Genomic DNA, 13022 nt, shown 5'->3' on the forward strand with positions numbered 1-13022 from the left:
TCTTAAATAGCAGATGAGGGGGAATTTAGGGCCACACTGCCTTTCCTACAATTGCCTTTGTTGCATTTTAGGAACAACAATGAGGGAAATGGAACAAAGTTTTTGTCTTGGGGTAAATACGAGCACATCTGTACGTGTGCAAGAGAGGTTTGGTGGAATCATAATTTCATTTCCATTCCCTGAACATCTGCCCTGTTCACCTATTGTTTCTAGGTGAGGTGAATCTTGATGGAGTCTACATGGAGGACGATATTCAGAGAAGAGAGGTCATAAAGGACACCTATAGATTGTTTTAAATTTTATTGTTTGGTGGCATTATGATATAATGCAGAAGAGACCCTGCTTAGTACAGAGTAAATGCTTTAGTGTGTACATGTTCATTATTATCCTCTAGTCCCTTAACAACCCAATTATTTCAATTCATTCAGCACAAAAAATTCTGCCTGTATACTCTGTACTTGCTTAGTAAATAAGCACCATTAAAGCTAAAATTTAGAAGAATGTGGTTATACAACATAGTTTGCTGATCACACAAGCTCAAGGTATTATTTCAGTCCTTCTAAATGATGTTGGTATTTGAGTTCAAATGACATTCCAGGCTGTTTCTGAACGGGGCAGAATCATGTTCCAGAAAACGTTGGCAAAGTTCTGCTAGGCTGTGAGAAGTCGGTTCTCGTGTTCTCTGGGCTGTGAGAGAACACTATGTCTTTCCCCATAAACATGGAGGGAAGGCAAACGGGCTCTGGGGACTTCCTGACGGGGAAGATAATGAAAGGTGCCTTCATACCTGGGCTGTTCAGCACCATTAACCTTCCCTGTAATTGTAACACACGAAAGGGGGCGGTAAGTGAGAGGCGTGGCTCTGGTCTGTTTCCTGGCAGTTTCAATTACTTAAGCCACCAAATGAAGGAGGGACTTTAGGTTCCCATATCAGGGTACCCTTTTAAATCATTCTTTATAAAAAAAATCAGCTAAAGGTACTGCTTTTTATTTTTTAACTCTAATGTTATAATCATTTCTTTGTGTTGATTTGTGCCTGTGGATTAAAGCATACGGACCTCAATGAGGTGGACATTCGTTATTTAGTTAATGTAACCAATACAGTCCGCCACGTCGAAAGTGTTACAACAACAAAAAAAAGAGGTCGTAAAGATTTACCATAGGAGACCAATTTAGGACTCAAAGTGCTTTTAGACTGACAGGCAAAAATATGAGGATTTCATTTTCCACATGTGAAACCACTGTCTGGAAATAAAAAAATGGAAATGCAAGATTATAACCTAGTTCAAGCTGAGGAATAACATTATATTGTAATTACAATAAGGAAAATGAACCTAATCCTATAAATGTGTGTATGGACATGAAGGGAAACAGTTATCATCAGTTATGTCGATGACATAGCAACAGAGCAATGGAAGTGTGTGTATGCACATATGTGCGACCAAGAGGTTACTATTAACACTTCTCTATGCCAATTATACTTGCACATACAAGTATGTATTTCTGTGACAAGACAAGAACATCTAGAAAAGCTTTTTAAAAACTAGTTATCTTTGCAAAAGCTCAAAGTTCCTATAATTAAAAAACAAGTCATCCCAGCTCATGTCACATACTTGGAGTACCATCCAGTGGCATTTATATCAGAAATTGCTACTATAAGTTAGATTCTATTTGCTTTTAAATCTACTTGGATTTTGCAGATATTATCTGAAGTAAATTACAAAAATGTTAAATGTTTCTCTTATCTAAAGGAAAGGAAGCATGACGTTTCAAAGTTTCTGACACAATTTTAAGTGAAAATGGGGAGAAAGTGAAGCTGCAAAATGGGAAATATTTAATTTCTGTTCTACTTAATTTTTTTTCCATCACAAGTATCCTGTGCTAGGCAGAGACTGAGGTCTACATGGTCCTCATTCTTCACCCTAAGAATGGATTCACCTTGTTTGCCACATGGCTTTTCAGTTCCTTCTGCTGAAGAGGCAGAATTTGTTCTCCTGACCCTTGATCCCGAGTTAGGCCACTGAGATTTGCTTTAGTCAATGGAGTGCCAGCTGGTGTGAGACATGAAAACGTCCAGAACAGACGTGTATTTTTCTGCTTCTTCTCTTGCTTCTGTGCCACTGTTGTGAGAGGTGCCTGGGCTTGTTTGCCGCACGATGATACACAGTCCAGGTATCTCTGATGCGGCCATTCTCAATCAGCAGACAGCAGCCTCCCCAAGACAGGTGAGCAGGAGACCAGAACGCCTGCTGAGCTGAGTGTGGTCCTGAGACCCCAAGCTTAGTGCAGCAGTGTCTGCACTGAGGTTTGTGGTTGATTCACAGCATTATTATGGCAGCAAATAACCCACTGATATTGCTGCTTATGGTTTTTAACTCTCATTTTTCAGTTAAATTTCTATTTGGGATAGTTGTGGTAAAGTAGATGTCAATGGATTCAATGCTTTTCTAGAGTTTTTGTATTCTTTTTAAAAACAGCTTTGAGACATAATTCACCTACAGTACAACTCATCTACTTAAAGTGTCCAAGTCGATCTTTCGTTGTATATTCACAGAGTTGCTCATTCTTCTCCACAATCAATTTTAGAACATTTTCATCACTCCAAAAAAGAAATCTTTCTTCCTTTAGCTTACAAGTCTCCCATCACCCACAGTCCTAAGCAAATGTTCATCTCCTTTCTGTCTTTATAGATTTGTATTTTTGGACATTTCATACCAATGGGCTCATATGGTACATGGTCCTTTATGACTGGCTACTTTCACTCAGCATGTTTCCAAGATTCCTCCACATTGAAATACTTCAGCCTAAAAAAAACCACTGAAATTATGAAATGAACTTAATCCTTAAGGGTATACTTTTTGAATCATCCAGCACTACGACACGTTCTCAGTTTTGTTTTCAATTAAAGAAGACTTTTAATGATCATCATCACAATCTTATGGTTGAATTTAGATTCAATTCTTTGCAATAAAATCAAATTGGGTATAACACAAAAAAAGCCATATATGATAAGCCCTTAGCTGACATCATGCTCAGTGAAAGCTTTTCCTCTGAGATCTGGGACGAGAGAAGAACGCCCACTCTTGCCACTTTAATTCAACATAATATTAGAAGTCCTACTCAGAGCAGTTAGGCAAGAAAAAGGAGTCAAAGGCATCCAGTTGGAAAGGAAGAAATAAAACTGTCACTATTTGAAAATGACATGATATTATACGTAGAAAAGCCTACAGACTCCACCAAAAAAACCTGCTAGAACAAATAAAAACAACCTGAGTAAAGTTGCAGAATACAAATCAATGTACAAAAACTGGTTGCATTTCTAAACACTAATAATGAACTATTTAAAAAAGAAATTGAGAAAACAATCCCATTTACAATCATATCAAAAGAATAAAATACCTATGAATAGATTTAACTATGGAACCTCCTGTATAGCACAGGAAACTCTACTCAGTGACCCGTGGTGACCTAAATGTGAAGGAAATCTAAAAAAGAGGGGATATATGTATATGTACAACTGCTTCACTTTGCTGTACAGCAGAAACTAACACAACATTGTAAAGCAACTATATTCCAATAAAAGCTAATAAAAGAAAATAAGTTAACCATGGCGGTGTAAGACCTGTACACTGAAAACTATAGGACAATGATGAAAATAACTGAAGAACAAGTGTTAGCAATGATGTGGTGAGAATGTAAACTGGTAGAGCCACTATGGAAAATAGTATGGGCTTTCTTCAAAAAATAAAAACGGGGACTACCATATGATCCAGAAATTTCAATTCTGTGTATTTATACAAAGAAAATGAAAACACTAACTCTAAAAGATATATGTATACCCATGTTTATTGCAGCATTATTTACAATAGCCAAGACATGGGAACAACCTAAGTGTCCATTGATGAGTGAATGGATAAAAAAAAAAATGTGATACACACAATGGAATATTATTGAGCCATTAAAAAAAAAGGAAATTTTGCCATTTGTGACAACATTGATGGACTTCAAGAGCATTATGCTTCTGTGAAGCCACTATCACCCTGATATCAAAACCAGATGGGAATCCAAAAAGAAACATGTACCACAACGTTCACTGCAGCACTACTTACAATAGCCAAGACATGGAAGCAACCTAAATGCCCATCAACAGATGAATGGACAAAGAAGATGTGGCACATATATACAATGGAATATTACTCAGTCATAAAAAGGAATGAAATTGAGTTATTTGTAATGAGGTGGATAGACCTAGAGACTGTCATACAGAGCAAAGTAAGCCTGAAAGAGAAAAAGAAATACTGTATGCTAACTCATATATATAGAATCTAAAAAAATGGTACTGATGAACCCAGTGACAGGGCAAGAATAAGGATGCAGATGCAGAGAATGGACTGGAGGACATGGGTTGGGGGGGGCAAAGGGGAAGCTGGGATGAAGTAAGAAAGTAGCATTGACACATATACACTACCAAATGTAAAATAGATAGCTAGTGGGAAGTTGCTGCATAACATAGGGAGATAAACTCAATGATGAGTGATGATTTAGACAGCCAGGATAGGGAGGGTGGGAGGGAGTTGTGGGAGGGAGGGGATATGGGGATATAAGTATAAATACAGCTGATTCACTTTGGTGTACCTCAGAAACTGGCACAACAGTGTAAAGCAATTATATTCCAACAAAGAGCTTTTAAAAAAAAAAAGATTAGCCTAAAGTACTCAACCACCAAGTCAGATGGAACCTAAGGGATAATGGTGTTGACCTTTTCTGACCCTCAGAATTTCAAACAACAAAAAAGCTTGGACTCTGCTTACCTCCCAAGCCCCTTCATGAATATACACATACCCTTAGCTTAAAACTTCCCCAGTTTTGCTGTTAAGGGAGACACTGCTTTGGGAAAGATCGCTGGTATTCTACTTACTTGCTCCAAGTAATAAATCCTTCTTTCTCCCACTCTTTGCCCTGGTTGTGTCTTTTGGCTCGACAACCACCAAGAAATGAAAATAGTTTTTCAGGTAACAATATGAGGTCGACTGTCCTGAAGCTGAGATTTATGTAACTAGATGCATAATCCATTGGTTGTTAAAACTCAGGCTTCCAAGGGCTAATTATAGAAAACACAGCTGGTCAGAGAGGACCTGCAAAGATGCTGTGCAGTGTGTGTTTTATATCACACATGTGACATTTATTCTGGCTGGAGTTTGTCTCTTCATAATTGTTCTTCTGGATTTTTTCTCTGGGGCCTTATGGGAAAAATTACTCCTAATAGAAATACTATTATATTTTACTCGCAGTATTCTAACTTTCAGAGGATTTAATGACAAATCTGTTCCCATTACAAGAGTAAAGATAAATGTATTCCCATGTTTAAATAAAACATGCAGAAATAATTTATAGGGAGAAAACTGCTGAATGAAGAAGAAAAACAAATGCAGTCATGTTTTGATCTTTGCAGAGCATTGAAAAAGGAGTACATTTGGGTGGGGTGAGTTGATCCTTCCTCCTCTCAGAATAGGGAATCCTGAGCACACAGACTGCTCCCAGGTGAGCAGGAAAACAGAAGACGTTGGTCAGGAAATACTACGGGTGTAGTTTCACTTAGAATATCCTTTCCTAGGCAGTCTGACTGCACTTACACACATGAGTGTCCACACACTTCTGAACATCGGCAGTTGATTTCTTGTCTTTTATTTGTGACTCGTGCTGATTTCACGTTCTCTTTTGTGTTTGGTGCAAACTCTGCAGACACACACACTCACATACACACATGATTTGTGGGGTTTGGATCATCACTTATGGAAAGATGCAAGATTATGTCTACATATTTTCTGCATCTTTCCTTTTTTTTATTTTTTTAAATTTAATTTTATTTTATATTGGAGTATACTTGACATAATGTATTTTTTTCAGGTGTACAGCAAAGTGATTCAGTTATATATATACATATATGCATTCTTTTTCAGATTCTTTTCCCATATATATTATTACAGAATGTTGAGTAGAGTTCCCTGTGCTATACGGTAGGTAAATTTTGGTTATCTATCACCTTTCTTACATAAAAGAGCAAAGGGCTGTGGAAACAGGTCAGGGAATGTGGTGGACTGTCCCTGACCTGTGGGGATTTAGCTTGGAGACCTTGGTGGTCCTCTTCTGAGCCCACAGGTCTAATATCAGCCTACCTGATCAGTGCCCTGTGGGTGGGCATGCTGTAAAGTAATTGACATTCATTTTCTCCTGTAACCCTTAGATCAATCCTCTGCAGGTAAAACTTCTATTATGAAACAAATTGTGGGAAGACATTCTGGAACCTTTCTGAAACCTTGAAAATGTTTAAGTATGTGGGCCGAGCGATGGGATTCAGAATGTCCTGCTTGAGCAGTGGAGGAACTGAGGGTGCGGGCCGTGGAGACTAATATCACCCTGTTTGGCCCTGAAGGACGGCTGGTTAGCCAAAGATGGGTAAGATTCCTCAGAGGAGGAACAACCTAAGACAGGCACAGCCGCAGAGGGGCCAACAGGGGTGGTGCATAGAACCTTCCTTATATCACCGTGTTTGGCCCTGGAGGATGACTGGTTAGCCAGAGACGGGTAAGATTCCTCAAGGGAGGAACAACCTAAGACAGGCACAGTCGCAGAGGGGCCAACATGGGTGGGGCACAGACCCCTAATATCTGAGAGAGGTCTCCTGCCCCCAGGGCTGTTTTGCTCTCCACCCCCAGCTCAAATCCACACCTGCTCAACTCGGACCCAGGAAGTAAACAAAGATAATTGCCTCAGTCATGTGAGGCCTTTGATTGTTTATGAGTGTAACCTGAGAATGTTAGCCCACGAACTCAATAAAAGCAGCCTGGGATGAGTCAGCGGGGCTCTTGATCCGAGAGGTCTTGAGCCCCCCGGTCCCACTTTTCTCTTCAGTCTGTGTCTGTGTCTTCTTCAAGCTTGCGGCACCCGTCACTCACCTCGAGTCGCTGAGCTGGTCTCGGCAACAAATGACAAAGCTAATACTTCTATAATGAAACAGACGACAACTCACAGGTGTTGAGCAGCTGTTGGGGGTCTCACAGGTGGGTACCAACTCCCAGGGAAGCTCTGTGGCTGGTACGTGGAATGCTCAGCAGGTTCCAGCCCTTTGTGAGGGTTGCAAACCTATAATTTCATAATGGCTCTATGACTATCATCACCATTTTATAAACGAGAAAAGTGAAGCACAAAGTCAAGAAGTCTCCAACTAAAGAAGGCAGCTGGAAAGGGGTGAAACTAGGAGTTGCATTAGCTGTCTGCTAGCAAGTCCCTGCTTTGGGCCCTGCTTTGCATGACCTCTTCAACCCACCTCACGTGGGGTTGCCCTTGTCTTGAAAGGTCATGTAATAGCCCTAGTGCTGTCCAGTGGTCAATGGTGTGCACTACACAAGGACAGCTGCCTGCAAATCTCAATCCCTCGTGTGCTGTTTCATCTCTGACTTGTGAAAATCCATCCTTAATGCTTGCTCAAGTAATTTACCAACATTGTCCTTTTTGGTTTTAATTGACATCAATTATTGAGGTGCCTACTAACCCATTTTAAATGGACTTTCTGTGAACAACTGCACACAGAGTTTTCACAGGAGACAACTTTTCTGTTTCAGAGACCTGAGGACACCATGAAGGGGTTTCTGAGCTGAGTTGTGTGACTTTTGACACATGCATTAAACTCTCTGAGGTCAGTCTGTCTATCCATTAAATGGGCATAGTAACATTCACTTCAAAGGAATGCTGTGTCCGTTAATTTGGATTACACACACACACACACACACACACACACACACACACACACACACAGAATGTCTAGTATATAGGCTTTAGAAAAAGTAGACACAATGTACATCATTAATTTATATTTGCTTTAAAAATTAGAAATAAAATATTCAGGTCTTGGGACATGTAGAAGGCATTAGAAAAATGTCTGATTAATGAACGAAGGTCATGCTACCGCCTGTGGCTTTTTTCAAGGTTCTAAATGCACCCTCCCAGCAAGGTTTGCTGTTAGTGTTTCCCCAGGGTTGCTGATTGATGGGGCCGGTAGGAAGACTTCCTGATTCCCAGGGGCCCAGAGTAGGAGTGGAGAAAGCTAGATAGCTGGGATTAGAAGTCACATATTTTGGCCAGACTCTCAACACTTCCACTTGTAAACTCTGTGGCCTTGGCAAGCTATTTACATTTTCTATTCCTGTTTTTGTGTTTTACCCAGGTTGCAGACTAGAAATAATAGAAACACTTTTTCTGCTTTGTTCTCAGGCATGTGATGTCCTGCTAAAGGTTAAAGTTCCTTTCATATTCTGATCACCTTGGATGGTGCAAGAATGCCTGGAGCATTTTCCCAAGTCTCAGCACATTTGTCATGAGACTGGTCACAGTGTTAGGATAGTTTGATCCTAGTGATGCCACACTCATACCTCCTTCATTTATACCTGCTGGCAGCCTCTTTAGAAAGTAGAGGAGGCCACCAGACTTAGTTCAAAGTCATGGATCTTGAAATCCTTCTTCCTCCCTGGGCCATCAGGCTTCTAGCTGTATAGTCTGAAACTATTTACTTATTTATTTATTTATTTATCTATCTATCTATTTATCTACCTATTTATTCATTTAAGATACCTTTTATACCCCATCATTTTTCAATATGAACCTTTTGGGAATTGCTATTAAAGAATTTGAATGGAAAGCAACACACATACAGTAGATAGAAGTTGATTCAGAACTCTTCTTTCATCAATTAAATGCATTCAATTTACCTACTTAACATAAGATCACTTCGGTGATGATGTTTGGAATAAGATTCCTTCTCCTAGGGTACCAGTTTATAGTTTTATATATCTGCTGCCCATAACTCTCAAATCTCCAAGTAAGAATATATATAAGAAAATGTTGACATTATGGTAGAAGTGGGATCAGTTTTTCACTTAATTATTTTTTAATTTTTATTTTTTCCAGCTTAATTGAGATGTATTTTGACATATAACACTATGTATATGATGTATATATTTCAAAATGATTATCATAATAAGATTCTTTAGGGTTTTTTAAATATGAATCATTAAATGAGTTGAGAAAACAGTCTTTTTTTTACAACAGTTCTCAATACATGTAAATATTTTCTTCAAACCTGATTAGTTACTTGTCCTAACTTCTTTTCAACTGAAAAATAAAATACTCACATTTTTCCTAGAATCAGTGTTAATGCTCAAGCATCATCACCATGATGAAATTTGTTCTCCTTAGACCGAAGTCCACTGAACTGCTCAGCTGTTGAGAGTGGAAAACCTGCAGGTGAAGGAGCTAGGACCATGGATCCAGAGGAGCTAGGACCCCAGTATCTGCAAGAGCGCAGGTTGAGGGCCTTCATGAATCTGACTCGCACTTCCACCCGCCACAGCCAGGGGCACCCTGGCCGTGCGGAGCTCCCAGGGCGGCAGAGGCAGGTGGGTAGTTGGGATGGGGGTGTGGCTGCAGGTTGGGCCTCCAGCTCCGTGGGCTGAGACCGAGGAAGGGACCGCTGGTGACCCAGGGAGTGAAGGAGCATGTAGATCCCAGCTCAGAGCTGCTGCCTGGACACCTTGGATTTTGGGGTGGGGGAGCCCCTGCAACTGTGAACATGGACCCCGTCATGGGAGGCTTTCTCAGGATGTTTTCTTCTGTCTACGCAGCCCTAGAGTACATTACCAGCAGGGCATACTTGTGAGTACAGCTGATTTTTTAAAACTTATACTGACAACTTAGAATTCATGTTTTTAAAAAAAACATTAATTGAATTTTACAAATGGAATTGGTGGCCTGTTTCTGAAAATGAGGCATTTAAAAAACATTGCAAAGTCCCAATGCTTGGGTAGGATGGTTTACAGTGTTTTCCACTTGTCAAGTTTATAATACACAAAGCCTGGTTTAATGTTTTGTTTGTGAGCTGAATTTTGTCTGTGTGCTGTTGCTTCGAATATTCATTGAGAAAGCTCAAGTTCTAGTAAAATCTGAAATTAGCATGAGAATGTTGAGGCCTAGAGAGATCAGAGAGGGAATAGCATGAGATAAGGAGGGAAGAGCATGCTAATGTGGTCGTTTATTTCTTTTTAGTATAAATGCATTTTGTAGGATTTCGGTCAGAAAGACAATCACTGGAGGACCTGGCCGGACCGTCCGTTAGCGAAGATGTTTGCAGTTGGCGCTCTGCAGAATTGGGTACCAAGAACTCAGGCGCTGGACCGGCGGACTGGCTGCACCACATAGCTCAGATGGGAAACCTGGATAGTCCCCAGAATTCTGGGAAGGATAGACCCCCTCAAAAGTAGATGGCTTTTGCTTAAAGGACAAACATAACCTGCCGTTCAGGTTCATTTGCAAGTGTACATGCATGTATATTGCGATGTGTTGTGTTTTTGGTTTTGTTGATTCAGTGAAGATGTATTAACCTCTCAGTTCTGGTCTAGTGATGTGAATCTGATCTAAAGATGCTAGCCAAATTGATTCAGGCAACCTCAAGGCATTTTAATCTGGAAATCAGAAGGAAAAAAAAATGTTCGAAGTGCTATTCAGATTGAAATATCCATCACAGGACTTTTTTTTTCCTTGAGCGATTTTAAGAAAGGCCCCCTTGTTCTACCTCCACACCACATTCTCATCAAAAATTTTTAAAATATCAGGTTGTAGGGAGTAGGTCAAACAAGTATATATTTCAAGAAAGTGCTAGTAGTAGGCATGTTTAGAAACTGACCTTGCTGCTGGGTATGCAGCTTTAGCTGAGGTGGGGGTTGTGGTGGGGGGGGGTACATCTCTGCCTTCACTGGCAAGTCTGTGCTACAGTGAAAAGTATTTTGTACACATAAAGTTACCCTTCCAGCATCCATCCACATATGCCCTGAGACTGTGATAATTTTGTGTTGTCATGATTTAGTATTAGCTCACTTAATGCCATATTATGTGAGTCACTCCTAAAAATGAGCCTTAGTCTCCTTTAAGCAAATACTGCCTTGTGTTTCAGACACAATTTTAATTTACTTTTGTGTACACCTTCCATGAATTAATTACAATGGGGGCATTTACATGAAATCCTTAGTTTCTGCTGTAGAGCATTTGTCACTTTGCTAAGAAATGAAAAATGACTAGTACTAAATGATTTGCTAGTATAAAAGAATTATAGAGTAATTGAACATATTACACTGAGGTGCAATTAATAAGTCACTGGAGGTTCCTTTTTTTTTATTTTGGCTGCATCGGAGCTTAGTTGGGGCACTTGGAACACTCGGGATCTTTGCTGTGGCAAATGGGCTACTCTCTGGTTGTGGTATATGGGTTTTCTCTCTCCAGTTGTAGCCCACAGGCTCCAGAGGGCATGTGGTCTACAGCTGTGGCCTGAGGGCTTTGTTGCACTGTGGCATGTGGGATCTTAGTTCCCCAACCAGGGGTCAAATCCGTATCCTTGGAAGGCGGATTCTTTACCACTGGATCACCAGGGAAGTCTCCGGAGCTCACTCTTAAAGGAAATGTGGCTTCAAAAATCCTTCCAAGAGAAGCAGAGTGCTGTGCTGCTGTGATTACAGAGTATTGTGAGATCACTTGTTTTGGTATTTATTTTCTATTTTATTTCCTGAACTCTACAGAGGTATCACATTCTTCAGACTGAACATCCTTTTTAAGAATCACATGCCCTGAATATCCAGGCAGGTGTCCCTTTCTGAAGTGGATGTGTCTCTAAGCTCAGTCCGTCTGGGTCTCTGGCTCACTCTTCAAATGTCAATGCTAGTTTTCACTTTTCAGCCTCTGTTTTATTCAGATATATTTAGTACTCATTAAAAGTTCAGTAAAATTACCCATGTAAATTTGCATTGCTAAGAAATCTTAGATACTATAGTTAGAGCCCTTGATCACCACAAAGAGGGCTATTATAGTTGTCGAATTGTCAAGTATATGTTTAAATGCCTTTATAGACTTAAAGATTCAGAGAGGCTACACAAACTGTGTTTGATAATTTCTTGGTAATTTCATTTGACAGTACCCTTTGTAGCAGTAGAAGTAATGGCGACTGAATCTCATTATAGTCTAGACTAGCCAATTTGACCAATGGGTTTTTTCCTTAACTGTTGAGTATTAGGGAGGTGTTTATTTATATGTGTATATGTATAAGACACAAGCAAGGTATTTCAAACACATATTTGAAATTTGTTATTAGTTAGTCAAGGTAGAGGGTTTTTTTTAGTCTTGTCCCATCATTTGAGAAATTCTATAGAGGAGTTTGCCAGCAGGATGGGCTTTAGGCTCCAAACAAGAAATCATGAACATTAGCATTGTTCAAGACTTTTGATGGCTAACCTTTTTTTCCTAAGACGTGTTTTAAGAACTCAAGTAATCCTTTCAGATAAGACTTTAAAACTAACAAAAATGAAATATTCTTAACCTCTAGTAAGAAAATAATGAGAGGGACTACCTAGGTGGCCAAGCGGTTGAGAATCCGCCTGCCAATGGAGGGAACACGGGTTCAATCCCTACTCCAGGAAGATCCCACATGCTGCAGAGCAACTAAGCCCATGCACCACAACTACTGAGCCTGCACTCTAGAGCCCGCGAGCCACAACTATTGAGCCCATGTGCTGCAACTACTGAAGCCCACACGCCAGAGCCCATGCTCCGCAACGAGAAGCCACCAAAATGAGGAGCCCGTGCACCACAATGAAGAGTAGCTCCCCTTGCCCATGTGCAGCAACGAGACCCAACACAGCCAATAAATAAATTAATTAATTTAAAAAAAAGAATGGGAACTGTATGTAAATTTTAAAAAAGGTAAGGATCTTTCCCCCAAAAGGATCCAGTGACATTTTCACTCTATTTATTGCTGGTTCTCAGTAGTAAATCAGTCAGACAGAAGGTCAGCCTGGGTGAGAGTCTGCCATAAGACATCCTCTCAAGATACAGGACTTGCTTAAAACATGTGACATCTCAGAAATTATCCATGTTTTGACATGAATCTTTATAATTAATGGGAAGTTTTAGGTCAAAAGGAGTCT

This window comes from Hippopotamus amphibius, chromosome 2 (genome assembly GCF_030028045.1).
Source record: "Hippopotamus amphibius kiboko isolate mHipAmp2 chromosome 2, mHipAmp2.hap2, whole genome shotgun sequence".
Classification (NCBI taxonomy): Eukaryota; Metazoa; Chordata; class Mammalia; order Artiodactyla; family Hippopotamidae; genus Hippopotamus; species Hippopotamus amphibius.